We start from the raw sequence: 17,076 nt of genomic DNA on the forward strand, positions 1-17,076 counted from the left end.
CCCATGACAAAAGGCAGAAAGGTAAGAGTGCAAGAGGAGGATTCAAGAGGGAACCAACCTTGTCCTTTCGCAAGGAACTTCCTCCCACATGATGGACTGCTGCAGTGACAGCAAAGTCCTCATCAATCAAATGCCTCCATATTGGGAAATGAGTTTCCAACACATGAGCTTGGGAGAACACATTCAAACCACAGCATCGGGTGCACTGTCGAAATAGACCATCAACCAGTGGCACTAAGCCCTCAAATTTCTTCATAATATGAATAGGTCATGGGTAGAAGAGTTGCCTGTGTAACAATACCAATCAAATCACTTCCCTTCATACATGAAGATAATTCTCTCAGTAATGGAGCATATTACTCTGCTACAGCTGCCACAGCAATCACATCCTGGGTCAGGGAGAGGGTGGGAGACAGGTTGAACAACACAACTCTGTCTTCCCACAGTCCTGGAGACCTCAAATCCTCCATCAGGATGTTGGCAATTTTGGTTTCTACTGAGGGCTCTCTGATTGGTTCATGGATGGCTACCTTCTTCTCCCTTGTCCTCACATTGTTTTCCTCATTTTGAGCATGCTCCTGCTGTCTCTTCCTTTTCTTCAAGGGTTTCTGGTCCTATTGGATTACAGCTGACCCGATAACCTCCTTTAACCTTAAATACTTTACAAAGGCACTAGTTTCAAATACAGTCAGGAGATAGAACTTCAGCACACGCATTTGGAAAAACGTAATTAATTCTGCAACAGGAAGTCACCCACAATGTCCATAGGTAGATTGGATAACCATATGTTGTTTGTGACAGTGTACGCATAGATTTTCTAGAGAGAGAGTTCAAGGGAACTTCAAACATTTTGGTAGGTAGGATGCACCAGTATATAACAGTTTCCCTACTTCCTTCTCTAGGTCGCTACTACTGCACACTTACATTAGGTGTTCAAGAAGCTGTATAAAATTTTGCAAATCAAATGCCTTTCTGAGCTAGGTAAAAAAAAAATAGCAGCTAGGAATTTAGGCCATGGGAAAGTTTTCCATTAGTGAATATGGACAGTGTTATTTAGGTCAGTATAAAGTACAGAGGAAAGCAGTGAATGAATGGCTGGGAAAAGGACACTATGTGAAAAGCTAAAGAAAATTAAGATTTTTACAAGGAAAAAGAGGACCAATAATACTTAGAATGTTATCTTACCTATTATTTCCTTGATTCGCACTGTGTGCAGCTTTTTGGTGCTCATGTCATAACGCTACTTGTTGGAGCTAATATTTTACTACACATTTGCCATATTAGGCATGCACATTGGGTTTCCATTTGTCATTAATAAATTTTATTTTGATAGGCTTATTTCTTGCATAGTCATTTTCAAATTTTGTTTTAGTTCTTAAACCTTTTACAAGGAAAATTTTATATTATTTCAAGTAAATGAAAATGGAGCTATTGTAACTGAAATACAATGAGAAAATAGCTTTATTGAAATAAAAATACACCGTAAATATGCTTTTGTCCTAATCCTGCCTTCTGCGTGGTATTCCCTACTTTGTCAGTGGTTTGTAGCAAGTTTTTGCTTTCTTTGTTTGGCACTTTTTGTATATCGAAATGAGAATATCTGACATAGAGGAGCGAACTGTGTTCTTACTTTTTAAAAATAGAACAAAATTAGCTAGGACTTTTCAATTTTTATAATTGTCAGTAGTGGATTGGAAAATGAAGACAATTTTTGTTTTTTGCCTTCTTTCCTAACGTTAGGACAATGAGAAGGGGGGGTTCTGGAAATCTTAAATCAGATAATTTGTTTTGGAAATATCTTCAGGCTTCAGTGTCATTTGTCCTACAAGCCTGTGGCTAGAGTCACAGAAACTACATATTGAAACCATGTTATGACCTGCTGGTGAATGGCTGTTTTTGAAAGAATCATGTCAAGGCGTCATGTCGTTTTTACTGCTGTCACCATGTCGGTTGCAAAGACTGGCAGCTCCCACAACCTCCAGGCCTGGCTCATGGCTTCCAGTGAGTGCGCCGGATTCCTGATATCCCCTCCATTCCTGTGTCAGTCACACCTGAACAACCAAAATGAAGCATATTTTGAAACATTTTATTTACTATTTAGTGTAGTCTTATGTATTTCCAGTAGTATAATTTTGGGGGAAAAATTGCTGATCGCTCCTCCCAAAAAGAATTAAAGAAACCTTAAAATAAGTTAATCTTCTGAAATTAGTACAGTTTAAACTCTTGTGAGCCTGGGGTTTTCTGTAGAAGTCACACTGAATTTCTCTGTGTGCTTGCACTGCTACAGTTAAGTGTATATCTACAAAAAGCTTTATGATTGCTGTTTGGCTATTTATTGGTTTGGTTTGCTTTTTCTTAGCTTTGGGTTCTTTCGTTTTATTTCTCTCAACATTTCAAGTTCTGAATAGAGCAAAGAAATACAGATAAAATTTTGTGTTACTTATCCCTGGTTCTTCAGCTTTTAGCAGCAGGTTCTTTTAAAACTTTTAAAACTTTTCGTTTTTTCAAATTTTAATTGAATGATAGAGACACGTGCAGTTTTAACCATCCAACGCACCAATCCATAAGTTACCGGTCAGCTTTGGGATACTATGCCAAGTGCCCTGGAGATATAGAAGAGTAAGTGATGGCTTCTCTCCTCACATATGTACATTCCATCCAACCCACACTTCCAGTCATTGAGAAAGTAAAGATAACCGACAACTTTTTCCTTTAAGGATCTGGAATAGGTTACTCCATTCTCTTCTGGCCTGTAGAGTTTTCTGTGAGAAATCTCCTGTGAGTTTAATTGTCATTCTTTTATATGTCAATTGATTTTTTTCACGTGCACATTTAAGGATCTTTTCCTTATGTTCAGTTGAAGAGAGCTTGATGATCATGTGTCTTGGTGAAGATCGCTTTTGATCAGGCCTGTTGGGAGTTTTGTGCCCCTCCTGGATCTTGTTTCCCAATTCTTTCTCTAGACTAGGGAAATTTTCCTTTATTACTTCATTAAATATATTTGTAAAACCAGTTTCTCTTTCTGCGCCTTCTGGGACTCCCATAACACTTACACTTGGCCTCTTCATAGTGTCTTTCAATTCTTGAATCCTTTTTTTGGGCCTGATCCAGCCCTGCTTCCAGCTTTTTTTTTTTTTTTTTTTTTTTTTTGCTTCCCCCTGGTGGCAGAAAATATCTTCCAATTCTGAGATTCTTTCTCCTGCTTGCTTCATTCTATTTTGGAGACTCTCCATGGTACTTTTAATTTGCTCTACTGTGTTCTTCTGATATATCAGCCTTGATTTGCTTTATTGCTTCCTTAAATTCTTTGAACTCTTGTATGTGCTTCTCATTGTTGATTACAAGCTTTAAAATGAGTCTTATGGATTCTGTGTACCCCATTTTCTCGATGTCTTCCTCAGTGAACTCAGATTGGCAAAGGCTTTTGCTCCTTTGCAGGGGAGTTTTTGGTAATATTCATTGTGCCTTTGTCTCTTCTTTCGCTCTTGACCATTGTACTTCTGGTTAGCAGAGTCTTCTCCTTGGGGCAGGTTTCTTTTCTTTTTTTTTTTTTCCATATTGTTACCTTCATGTTTAAAGGGGGTTATTTAAGGGAGAAGGCCCACCCAATGTCCCACCCTCCCCAGGTCCCAGATGTAGGGCATGCTCTGAGGTTCTTGCTCAAGTGGTTTTGATATTGCCACAGTCATGAATCGCTGTCAATCTTGCCACTCCAAGCACTATGAGATCTTTGAAAAATCAACTGATTGACATAGTCCATCATAGCTGAGATGGTTGGTTGACCTGTTCTGTCTTCTCTCTTTTCTTCGTTAGGGTTCTGAGTCCAGCATTTAGATTAGGAAGATCTCCAAAGAAACTTCTTGTATGTGCTAACAAGTACAGGGCCTGGCACCGTCTATCGCTCCAATCAGCTGGTGGTTGCAGTTGCTGGGTTGGTTCTGTTTTCACTCCCGACTTCCACTGGAACCAATGGGTGTTGCAGTCCAGCCTGGTTCTGCCCAGCACATACTTGGTCCTCACATAAACCAGCGGGAGCTGCAGCCTAGGTTGGAGCGACCCACAATAACCCCCACCAGGCCCACTCCCTACCCTGGTTTGCCAATAAGTGTAGCAGTAATCCAGTCTGTCCCACACCCCATTCCACCCCAGCCGCTATCTTAGTTATCTTAGTTTTATGTCCTGTGAAAGTGGTAACCCAAGAGGGATGAGCCCACTATTTCCCTCCCAGGCCTCTCCCACTCCCAGATTCCAGTTGATGCTGCGTCTAAGCCCAAACACCCCTTGCCCACTTTAATTTTGCTTGCACCAGTAGGAATAATCCGCCCAGCCCGGCTTTTCCCTGATCTGGTCCGCATGAGGCGCACAGGTGTGGTAGCTCTGCCTAGTCTGGTCTGCCCCCATCCCAGCCCATGCTCTCCTGCGGAAGTAGCTGTCCTGCAAAGGAACCCTCCCTTATTCCCCTGCCGGCTCTGCCCACTTCCTTTCTTGTTCTCAGGCTGGTAGGGCGCTGCGGTCCCTTCCGGTACAGGCAACCTCACCTTGGCATTCCATAATGTGCACTAGTCTTTGTTGCGACCAACCCTAGGTCGACCCACACTGGTGCCTGGATTTGCCAGTGGATAATGTGGACAGATTCACCCACAGGTCTATAGTTTGATTTTATTTATTGCAATTGGTACACAATACTTTGCTTGCAGCCAGTTGTGCCACAACCTCCAGCAACTTCTGGGTCTGGGTTCTTATGTTACCTTTCTACCATGGTCTCCACAGCCCCAACTCCTGGCTCACCAATCTCCACCTCCTTGATACCATGCTGAGGCTGCACCGTTGTCTCTGCAAGCTTTCTCCCACTTCCGGTTGGAGCAGGTCCCAGGATTAGAGAAATACCATGTGTCCTACATAGCTAGATGTTGGTGGCACTGATCTTGTCAGAACCCTTTGGCTGTTTTGTCTGGGTGGCACAAGGGCCTATTTTGACCCACACAATGCCACAGTCAGTATTATTTTCCTGTGGGACCAGTGCAATCCACAGAACTCACCAAGTTCTCACGAGCTCAGCACATGCACAGTTCACTGTTATCCCCTGCAGTCCTAAAGGTTTTGCCACAGTGTACAAAATGACACCTGACATACCCCTACTAGAGTTCTTGATCTGCTGGCTGTCAGGTCTGAGGGCTACCCAGACCTGTCTTGGGTGGAACCTGTAGGATGCCATGTTACTGCAGTTCACTGAGTCAGAAATGAGTTCACTCCCACCTCAGCGCATGCTCAGTCCTTTCCCTTGCCCTTTCTCTTTATGCAAAATGGTGCCCATTTTGGCTCTAGGGGACCGACTGGGCTGTGAAATCCACACTGTTCTCACACTGCCCATCTGGGATCTGCTGCTTTGTTTCTGCTCCTGGTCAAATCAAACAGACCAGCAGGATGGACACTTCTTTGCCTGGGTTCACCTCCCAAACTTCCAGTGAAATTCCCTTTCCACCTGGTTGCTGGTGGAGTTCTAGCTGCTGGTGAAGTTCAGATTGCGGTTTGCTGAATGCCGTGCTGGAGTATCAGTCCCTGTAACACCACACCATTGTGTCCACTGCTTTCCTGTGTCTGCCAGTCTCCAGGTACCCCTCTGCTGTTGTTCTGTCCTCTCCTATTTCCTGGAATGTGTCCTCTCCGCTTCATCCTAATTAAATGTTTTTCTGTCTGTTTAAATGTTTCCTTACCCTATATCGCCATTTTGATTCTTGCCAACAATATTTGAATATACACTTCTCCTAAGAGAAAATCCAGAAGCTTTGCACTAAACTGAAGCTTTCCGTTCACATGCTGGAAAAATCGATCCTCCATATCTTCAAGAGTTAAAAGAAGATTAAAGTCTTAGAATTTATGTATTCTATTAGATGGATTATTGTTGGACATGGCTTAACAAATTCCACTGACCTTGTGTTAATTGGTCTCCTTGTGAGTTGTCTGTAACCACTAACATGTTATGACTCAAGTCGTCAAAAAGGAGGGGTCCATATTGAATTACAAATGAGCATAATGGTGCAAACATTTCTTTGAGAGAGCGGTGTCTTCCATTCTTACCCACCCTTTTGCAAAACAACTAAAACGGTTGAACATTTTTCTGTTCTCTCAAATGCTTTTTGTCCTGCAACCTCTTCCAGTTAATGAAAATATCATGGACTTGTCACAGAGAATCAAAGAGGTCATGTAAATAAAATGGAGAAAACCAGGAAGGAGACATTCTGAAGCATTTAAACGCAAGCTTAAATTATAAATAATTTGAGAGCTATTTGAGAAAAAGTTTTAACTTCTACAATGGCGATTGCTTCTTTGCTTTTTGGCTAAGATCAAATTTAATTTCTACAATGGATAATATGGACTGGCAGGGCCCATTGCACTTTTGTCTTCTGTTTTCATGGTCTACTAAAATGGGTTTTTCTAAGGACTGTGTTCACCTCCACTTTTCAGAACATCAGCAGACATTTGGTACCTATTTAGTAATCTTAAATGCTATTGACCATTCCCTCCTTTATCTGCCCTTATCTTGCCACCTGTGCTTTCCGGCATTCTCTTCAGCTCTCTTCTTCAGCTACTATGCCTTGTAGGCTTATTTCTGTCATCCAGTCATTGAGAATGGAGTTCTTTGAGACTTTCTCCTAGCCCTTTTATGGTGTTAAAATAGAATATATTTCTCCTGATCAACATACGCACACAGATACAACCTTATTAACTGCTTAGCTAAGGATTATTTCATTTCATAAGTTACAGACCTATTAGAAAGTATCCTCATTTTTAACAACTCATAACCAAACATAAGAATGTCCTATTAAGCATGATCTATTGCCAGTATTCCCTATCATTTTCTATACCAGCTGGAGACCCTAAAGGAGGACAGATAGGACTCCGGATTTCTTGTATGAGTGATTGTTTGGGTAATGAATGAAAAACAACAGAAAAGCAGGGAGAGAATAAAATAGCTGATTATGAATTTAGCTTTGGACTTGCTGAATTTGAATTGCCTTAAACTTTGGCTATCACAGCCTGGAGAGTTTTATAGAGTGTGCCTTTGAGCCAAAACTGTGTTGCAGAAGGAACTCAATAGAGAGCACAGGGACATTCTCTTTAAAGGCACCTCACGTCATCCCACTCCTCAACTTCGGTTCAGTCCATATGGTGGGTTTGAGATTTTTTTAAGTAGTTCAAATCTACTTCTCTGTTTTTCTTAGGAAATAATATAAGTTCTTCCATTAATGAATTTTCATATCTATGATCATAGATTTCTATATGAACAAGTTAGTTCACTCCCTTCCAAAATCCTTCAGAAATCTTGGAGGTGCTGTGCTCACAAGGGAGAGACAGGGAAAGATTACAGCTGGGGGAATGAAATGACAGCATGAACATTTAATGTTCATTTAATGTACTCAGTGGCCAGTACTGTGATCAGTGCTTTATATACAGTGCCTGACTAATTTTTGAATAACACTGTTGTTCATTACTCTTCCTTAACCCTGTTTTACAACTGAGTGAATTACAGTTGAAATAAATCAAGTATCTACCGCCAGGTCATAGAGCTAGTAAAGTGCAAAACTAGAATTCCAATCCAAGACAAACTTCAAGTTCCTTCCTTCTCATTACACTTCCCATCTACATCAGCAAAACTTTTCAATCATTGGTCCATGTATTTTTCTTAAGCCTGAAGATGGTGCCATTCTTCCTGTGGCTCACCACAGATAACAAACAAAAAGAATGTCTTTCTCTTAGGTGTCAGCACCTTCACTAAGGGAGCTAGATGGGACTTGGGAATAGGAAGAGCCTCCGCATAAAAATACACATAAAGTGCTTTCTAATAACTTGGGGACTTCCAGGCAACGTAACCCACAACTCTCTGAAGAAAAGGGAAAGAAGAGGGATACATTGGGTAATCTTGGACATTGGAGTCTTCCAGTCCATATGAGGCTGGAATTGATTGGGGAGTTGGAGGGAGAGTGGGTATGGGAATGCTGGTGAAATTGGCCAAAGAAGGCAAAACCTTGGTCATGAAAAGTGGCATCAGTTAAATAGAAGAGTGTGCTGGCAAAAATAATTATTTTAAAACATGCACAGATTGTAACCCTTATGTTCCTTCCTTGTAAAAAAAAAATTTCTCAATTCTAGTATCTAAAATTTTGCAACACACCTGGAGAAAATGAGTCACCATCCAACACCCTCAACCTCCACAGTTGGTCAGATTCCCAAGATGGAAAGTTAGAGGAATGTGCACTCACTTAAAAAACTGCATTTGCCTCCTGAGAGGAAAATGTCTAAGGACACTGCTCAACACATATTTCTAAGCATGTGATGAGTTTTTAAAACTTACTTCTTTACTTGGAAGCCAGAGAAAGAAAGAGAAAGAAAAAAAGAAATCTTCCATCTGCTGTTTGCACATTACCCCAAATGGCAGCAATAGCCAGGGCGGGGCAGGATGATGCTAGGTGCCAGGAACTCCATCCAGGTCTCCCAGATAGGTGGGAAGGGGCCAAGCACTTGCATCATATTGTGTTGCCTTCCCGGCCACATTAACAAGGAACAAGATTGAAAGCAGAGTAGCCAAGACTTGGACTAGTATTCCGGTGTGGGATGTGGGTGTCTCAAGCAGTGGCCTTAAGTTGCTGTACTACAACCCTGCCTTGTGATGATTTAGGAAACTTCTTAAAACTCTCTTCTCTCTTTGATTTTACTGCTTAAAATTTAAGTTGGCTCATAATCCTTGGACTCTGGGTGAAGCAAATGGTTAGTTTATGGTCAGTTCCCTAAATGATAATCTTTCTGTGTGAGTTATGGGACTGAGTATCAAACCTATCCTGGCTGCTGAAATGTCCTTGTCGGATTTGATGACGCATCCAAGGAGCTGCTGCTGAGAGGTTCTCAGAAATTTCATCCAGCCATGTTTGTTCAGTAAGATAAATAACAGAAGGCAGTCTAAGAATTTGCAAGAGGATGCGTTTTCACAATATTGTTTAGCAAAAGCATCTTTATATTAAATCTACTTGCAAATTTGATCTGTGCCAAGGGAAGTTAAATGGTCTCACACAATTTAAGTAGCATAGGAAATGATAAATCATACTGTTAAAAACAGGGTGACATCATTTCCAAGGTACTTGCTTTTTTAGGAAAAAAAATGGAAGGCTCCATCCACAAGGAAGAGGTGGGAAGAATTATTTTCAGCAGGAAAAGCACACTTAAGGCTCTGCCTATATTTACAGTGCAGCTGGAAACAAGAACTGTCCTATTTTATCTCATCAATTTTTTCAAACTGCAGAGGAAGTGGGGAACATGGAAAATAGAAATATTGGGAGAAGCCATGACTTTAAATGAAGGCAACTCCTGCCAGGAATTACATTAACTCACTACTTGGTAGTAGAAGTGTCTTAAGAAATAAGAATCCTTGCAGAGCTCTAAAATGATAGATGGAATTTACTGCAGAATAGGAAAAAGGTAGAGGAAACCAATTCACATGAAAACAAATAAAAATTGAAGAATTTTTTTCTAGAAAAAAACGGGGCTGATAAGTTAGCAAGTAGAAGATCTTGGAAAGATATAGTAATTATATTCTCCACTGGAGTTACTCAAGGGGTCAGTTCATGGGTAGAATAAGTGTTAAGGAGAATTCAGATGAGAATTGTGCAGTTCATACCCCTGTGTCTAAACATTATGGTCAATTTTGAGAAATTTTCTTTATTGTATTTCATCCTATTTTTTCCCTTTGCATTCTTCCTCAAACATAACTTGCCTGGGATATTTTCCATAAAAATTTACACCAAAGATAAGCAGGAGGATATTCAACTAAAAGGTAGTGGAAAGCCACGTGGAATAGTTTTCAAGGTGTTGTATTAGGTGTTCAGTACTACAGTGAAGTACCATAGACAGGTTACTTACAGTGGAAAGAGGTTCAACTTGCCTAACGGTCTGAAGGTTCACAGGTCACAACAAGGCAGGCCCATGGATTTTCCCTTTTATGAGGGCAGTGGATGGCAATACCAGAGCATGTGTTCTAGAAAGATTCCTGAGGAACCTGGAAGCAGAGGGAAGCTGGGTCTGACTTGAGATTTTATGACTCACACTTCCTTTTGAGGTCACCCCTCCAGTGACATAAGGACCTTCCATCAGGCCCACCTCCTAAACACCATAATGACACTACATTCCCATTTCTTTGCATCACTGACTCCTGGGTTCATGTGCTGTGTGAATTTCAGAGTCATAACTGACTTCAAGCCATGACGAACACTTAGGTCTTTGGAGGCCAGGTGGAAAACTTGGAATGATTCTTTGGGCCGTGACTGCATATGACAGAAATCAGATTCATGTATCATCTTTACTCAGTCCATTTGTCTTTGATGTTTTAGTCTGAAAGGCAGAGACAGACATGGCTCTCCCAACCACTGATTCACTACCTAAGTGGTTACAATGGCTGGGACTGAGCCAGACTAAAACCCAGCACCAGAAACTCATTCCATGTCTCCCACATGGGTGACAGGATCCCCAACACCTAGGGGTCCACATCAGTAGGAAGCTGAAATCTACATCAGAGGCAGGACTTCAGCCTAAGATCTGAGAGCTGTGGGAGTCCTAACTGGTATCCTGACCTCTGCTTCCAGGTCACCTCTGACCTTCCTGCGTTATAACATCAAGTGTCCTTACTGCGGAGACCAAACCCTTTCAAATGGCTCTGTGGCAAACAGCCTCACCTCTTTTATTTCATTTGATAGTTTTTGTGTTTCATGTCTATTTCTTAGTACTTTGCTGGGAGTCCTTCCTTTCTTATCTTTCTCACTCTCCTTCATATCTTGAACCTTCCCATTTGCCCTCTCTTCTCATCTTCTGAATTTATAAGCCTTGCCTACGTGTTCTTAAAAATGCTTTATTCTGGGTGCCAGAGTTGTGGTGCCACTGCCCCCTGTGATGCCAGCTAGATATCTGTTCAAGTGCTGGCTACTCCACCTTGGTGTCATTCCCTGCTAGCATGCCTAGAAAAGTAGCAAAAGATGGCCCAACTGCTTGGGTCCCTGCCATTCACATGAGAGACCTCGGAGAACCTCCTGGCTTCTGGCTTCAGCCTAGCCCAGCACCAGCTGTTGCAGCCATTTGGGGCATGAACCAGCACACAAGAAATCTTTGTCTCTTTGTGTCACTATCTCTGCCTTTCAAATAAGTGAATGAATCTTTCAGAAAAAAAATATTTTATTATATTATCTTCCTATGCATATGCCATGTTTTCTTTAGTGTTGTCTTTTAAAACGTTTTGTAAGTTTGTAATTAGCAATAAGGTAACACAAAAAAATCTCAGAAAACATAATTAGATGGAAACAAAAGAGCTCATTCATGATGCTTTAGGCAAAGTAATCCATAGTTGACATCATGCTTTCTAGACTATTTTCCAAGTATTAGTCACAAAATTAAATATTATAATGTGTTTGTTCTTTGATATATAAATATGATAATATAAGTATTTTTCTTAATTTTTTGGTAGCTGTGTAATATTCACTTCAGTGAATATGTCTTGGTTTAAAAACCATTCCCTGATTGCAAATAATTTAGTTTTAATTATTTTGCTATTACATACAGCATAAAGAAAAATATATTTGTTCAGCTGAGGAAAGATGTGTTTCTTTTATTTGTTTTATTTATGCTAATGACCTTTTTTTTCCGCTTAGATTCCCTGCAATGGAATTACAGCTCTTGGAAGAGTTTAGGGCCCTGCACAGTAGGGTCAAATCGCTTCCAAAACAATGGTTGCAATATATTGTTTGGTACTCATGAATACTTGCTTTTCGCTTTCCATTTTAAAAGTGAGTTTTGCTGATTTAGTGCGTGAAAATGGGGTTTTGCCTGATTGCGGCTCCTCATTAGTACAACTGCGTGGATTTCCATGCAATTGCTCATTGTTGGCCTTGGTCATGAATCTCTCACCTCTTGTTCACCTTTCTGTTCTCTTGTGCTCCACACAGCTAATTTCTAGTGCTTATCCTTATTCCCTCTGGCTCGCTTCTCCTCCCCTCAAAGTTATTTTTGTAATTCTCTTTTGTCTCGTGTCCAGTAACTTGTGGGGCAGTGGGATCCAAATTGCATTTTAAGATCATTTTCATGAGCCGTTCTCAGCAGGCATCTTCAAGGGCCCGAGTTCTCTTTCTATCCCCCACTGTGAACAACTGATTGGCACTTGGTGACAGGCAGGGCGCTGGTACTTGGCACTCACAGGAAACCCTGCAGGAGGTGCCCAGAGCCGTGGCGGATGAAATGTGGCCAAGCCAGCACAAGGTGGGGGACCAGATGTCACCCAATTTGGTTCCACTGAAATCCAGACAAAGCCCCCGATTCAGCATCATTTCCTTGAGACTCCCAGTTGGAAATGGGCACTAATCCAGAATCTCACAACAGCTGGTCATCCCATGCTAGCATTTATGTGCCCTGCAGAAAACTTTACCTGTGTGTTATTGATTTATTTCTGTAAACCAATCAAACAGTATCTTGAAGACCCAAAGCAGACTGCTGTCTGCTGACAATAACAAGAGACCATATATCACTGAATGTGAGGCAGTCTCCTCACAAGCTGAGGAGCTCAGAGAAGGATGCATTTTCCTTTTTGATTTATGCCACCCAGGATTAACCTTGAGGCTGTGTCCTGACACCTCCAGCTTTCACAGTGACAACTCTCCTCTCTGTTTTGGAGACTAAGCCCACCCTTTGGAAATAAATTCTATTATAAAATCAGCTTTCAAGGGAAACTGGCTTAGGAGAACTAGGGCTGATATGTCTCATCTGGCAGTTCATATTGGGAAACCCGAGAGTGTTTTCCAAATCTACAGTCCAGGTCACTTTTGTGTGGATGTCTCTCCCCCGTCTTCCTCCAAAGGCTATTGAGCCAAAGCCTGACAGATTCATTTTCTGAATAGTAAGAACAGAAAATAAAACAAACAAATACAAGCTAGCCCATTCCACCCCCATAGTCAAAGATAATGCAGTTGGCTATGCCTGAGCTGCAGGATAGGATTTAATTTTAAAACAGACAGACATTTCTTTTTTAAACAGTTTTTAAAAATCACAAAAGCACTTCAGTTCTTATGCTACTGGCTACATGTATACCCCTGATGTAAGTGCAGGAACTGCATTTTATGCATTACTTTCCTAACACTACTCCTGCATTTGCACTCAGCTGCTAAGTGACCTGGGGGTCCTTCTCTACTTCTCTCCCACCCCTTTCCCCATTGCCTCTCCCTCTGACTGCCTGGCCATCTTCAACCCAGATTCTCAGACCTCACAGTGAGATTTTGGAGCTAACCCTTTCCATTAGAAACAAACAAAATAAATTGTTTCCATTCCCCAAAGGAATGTGCAAAAGCCTCACTCCTCTTTAACATGGATGCAATTTAAGTTTGGCAAGACTAGAGTACAATATACGTCACTGGCAGAAGGATTTCCAAGAGAGCCCCTGCAGAGAAAAACCAAGTACCTATAATCCTCCCTGGGAACTGAAACAGACAGTGCTGCTACAGAATCCTCACCCATCCCATCCTTCCACAGAAATGCATTCCACACCCATGATCTGAAAATCCTTGAGTATGCTTCTCACCACTGTCCCTGTGCACCTGTGAAGTCAATACCCATTTCTCCTGCTTAATCTTCAGGTCTTACCATGCCAGGGATATCCAAGTATCATCCAATGGCATTTATCTTCATTAGTCTGAATTAGAATGCTGCTCAGCTGTAATGGTCATAGATGATGAATCGAAAGGAAGTAAGTGAGAAGATGGCTCCTTCACTGCAGATAGTAAATCAGTTCAAATGAGCAGCTGAGCATGAATCAATACTGGATTATATTCCTGAAATTTGCTAAGGTAGGCCTTAAGTGTGTTTCACACACACACACACACACAAACACACACTGCACAGTAACTGGCAGGTGATGGGTATTTTAATAAGCTTGACTGTGGTGATCTTTTCACAATATATTCATATATCAAAGCACCAACTTGTACAACTTGGACATATGCAGTTTCTATTTGCCAGTTAGCTATAGCATAATACGATGGGGAAAATTAATCAAGGACACAATATGATCAAGCAGAAGAAAAAGACATGCACCTGAGCCAGAAAAGTGACCCCGCCTTTGTCAGTTTCCTGCCTCTCTCTTCTTCCCTTGCCTTTCCTGTTACTCCATATGCAATTCCTATTCAAGGATTTGAAGGATCCCAACATCTTTGTTGAAATGCTGGAAGCCATGTTGCAACAGCTACTGATGGTCAGAACCCCAGGGGTTTCAGACCATGGGAAAGGATCATCCTATGCCCTGTTGGAGAAAGGCTTGCTGGTCTTTCCTTTACTGAAATGTAAGAACACCTAATACTCCCCATGCACCTTAGCTTGTCCAGGGCATTCCTTATTCATTGATTGTATACATGTATTTATCACATTTATTCAGATTTATAATTTTAGTCTATTCTCCCTTTATAACCCATAAGCTTCTCCTTATTGTATTGCACAGTTCATAGCTTTGGACAATCTGTTCCAAGACCTACTGTTACACTGCAGCTCAGGAAACCCATAATGTTTTATCTTTTATACCTTTTGTAAAATCCTTTTCCCTCTCTTTTTCACTTCATCTTTTCTAACTCTTAAAGTGTAAAAGAATCTCAAGGCATGAGTTTGCCCTGGTGTCTTCTTGCATGTTTCTTTAGTGAATCTGCATGGTTCTGGATTCATGACTCTCAGGGAGATGTACTGGCTCGGGTGAGGATTGGGCCTGGGGACAGGAGATGATGAACAGTCCCCACGGTCCAGGTACCACTAAGGAGGATGCCTCTGCTGAAGAGTCACTGCATATGTTGAGGGTTTTCTCCTTATCTAAGTCAAAGACTTGAGACCTGATTCCCAGAAATCAACTAAGGTAGATAGATTTTTGTAGAACATGTATATCTACCAGAATCAGACTGTGGAGGCTAATAAAAGTATCCTTTTCTTTTTCTTTTTTTAGTTGGCAGAACTCTCTGAGTATAGTATCACAACACTATTGATCAGCGTATCAGAAGTTGGCAAAAATATATGTATCTGATGAATTATATGAAAAAAAGGGAGAACTATAACCTGCCATATGCTGTCTGGAAAGTAAAATAACAGAATAGTCATCTGAAGGTGGCAATAACAAAATGGACGGATTTTCAAAAGGAGGAATAAAACCAAGGGTTGACTGTATGATCTATGGAGTCCAAAGCAAATTTCTCCCCCTCCCCATCAGCCACCCTTTCCAAATGCACTTAATATTGCCTATAGGACTGGCAATGTTCTTTAATTCTGAAATACGCAATGGCCACAAATATCTAGTCTAACGTGTGCCTTATCCAGCTGAATGCAGTGTTGAATAGCTACAGACTAATCACAATTTTGAAAAAGCATGAAGTGCCAGCTCCTTCTCTGGTCTGGTTAATAAGAAACCTAGCTGCTCCTCAAGGAAGCTCATTAGTCATGCATGAGCATCTATAAAATTACAGTAGCTGGGTTTATAGCACCCATACCAGGTAGCAATGAGGAATTTTACTATGCATTAACCAGTTTCTTGTCTCCTTGAAGCACTAAATGCCCATAAATACGGATGCCAGCGAATTCACAGCCTTGCAGTGTGATTTTAAGTTGTCAGAATCTGCTCATTGTGGTGTTCCATCTCTGGGGTTCAGTTAGGCCGTATCCTTGCAGCACAGTTAAGCATGTTTACTCCATGCTATGAGGTGCATGTGGCACCCCTTTGGCACCCACAGGGCTTTCCCAGCAGCTGGGAATGGTGCCAACTTTGGTATAAATCCCTGCCCCCAGTGTCTTTCCCAGGAATTGCCTCCCCAAATTCAAACCTCTTCCTTGTTACAGCCACACCCCATAATCAAAGTTGAAAACTTTTCTGTCAGGAGTCACTTGGATATTTATGGCATCATTATCAACTTGAAAATTAGGCTCTTACAGATTTATTGAATTTTGAGTCCCACCTTTGGTTTCCTTGGTGGAACCAAGCCAAATAATATCTCAAGGGCTTACCAACCTAGCCCAAGGGCCAGATATTGCCTCCCCATTCCATAACTGGTCCACACTGGAATCCAAAAACCTGACTGACTTGGGGGCAATCTAAACTTCACAGCATCTATTGGGGAGGGCCCAGGCCCTAGTGGAGGCTGCATAGCAGGCCCACTTTTGCCCTGGGTGGATCACATTTCCTTCTTCCCTTCTCCCTACCCAACTAGTTAGCTGTTACCCCTCAGCGCACTCCCTGTTTCCCATGGCAGAGTCTACCTCACACAGAAACTGATGTGCAATAGAATGGCTTTCTGGGTAGCCTGGGTCAAAAGCTCTGTAAGTTAAAAATATAGCACTGCAATTTAAAGGGCAGTGGGAACAGCTGAGATTAAAAAAGGGATCAGTGTCAACTATGGAGATGGAGCAAGTGAAATTCAGAATTGCTGATGGAAGGATAACTTGGTACAAGCACTTAGGAGAGCACTTTGTGTCACCTGCTAGAGCTGGATATCTGGGACCGTGTGCCATGATGCAGCACTTTGTCTTCTCACTCCCTAAGAAAATATACAGGTGTTCATGTTAAGAACCCCCAAGGGCAGGCATAGCAATACCAACTGCACCATCTGGGAGATGCTCTACACATCAGCAGTGGACTGGATTAGCAAACTGTATTGTAGCCAAGTCCCAGTCTTCTGCAGCAGCAAAAGAGGAAGCTGTGACTGCTCACTACAACACGGATGAGTCCCACAAGTGACATATGGAGCGGAAGTAGCCAGACATTTAAAAACACCCTTATGATTTCAACTGTGTAGATTTGGAAATAAGATGTAATGACTGGATGGTGTTTGAATTCTCAATAGTGGTTACCTTGAGGAAGAATTATTTGTAACAAAGAGGGGTGTGAGGGCAGTATTCTGAGGACGTGTGAGGCCATTTTTTGATCAAAGCTTTGATCAGGAGAATGAGTTCATTGTGTGGATGTGTATTGATTTTCTGGACATATATTTGCGCACTTTCCTATGTAAATGTTATACTTAGCTGAGAGTT

At 41.5% G+C, this 17,076-nt stretch overlaps 1 protein-coding gene across 5 annotated transcripts in view; it reads left to right on the forward strand.

The window, feature by feature from the left end:
• Positions 1–17,076, forward strand: part of AIG1 (androgen induced 1) — a 253,351-nt gene that overhangs the window by 171,179 nt on the left and 65,096 nt on the right. The window lies entirely within an intron of this gene.

This window comes from Ochotona curzoniae, unplaced genomic scaffold (assembly GCF_017591425.1).
Source record: "Ochotona curzoniae isolate NIBS_2020 unplaced genomic scaffold, NIBS_Ocur_1.0 scaffold_3890, whole genome shotgun sequence".
In the NCBI taxonomy this organism is placed as follows: Eukaryota; Metazoa; Chordata; class Mammalia; order Lagomorpha; family Ochotonidae; genus Ochotona; species Ochotona curzoniae.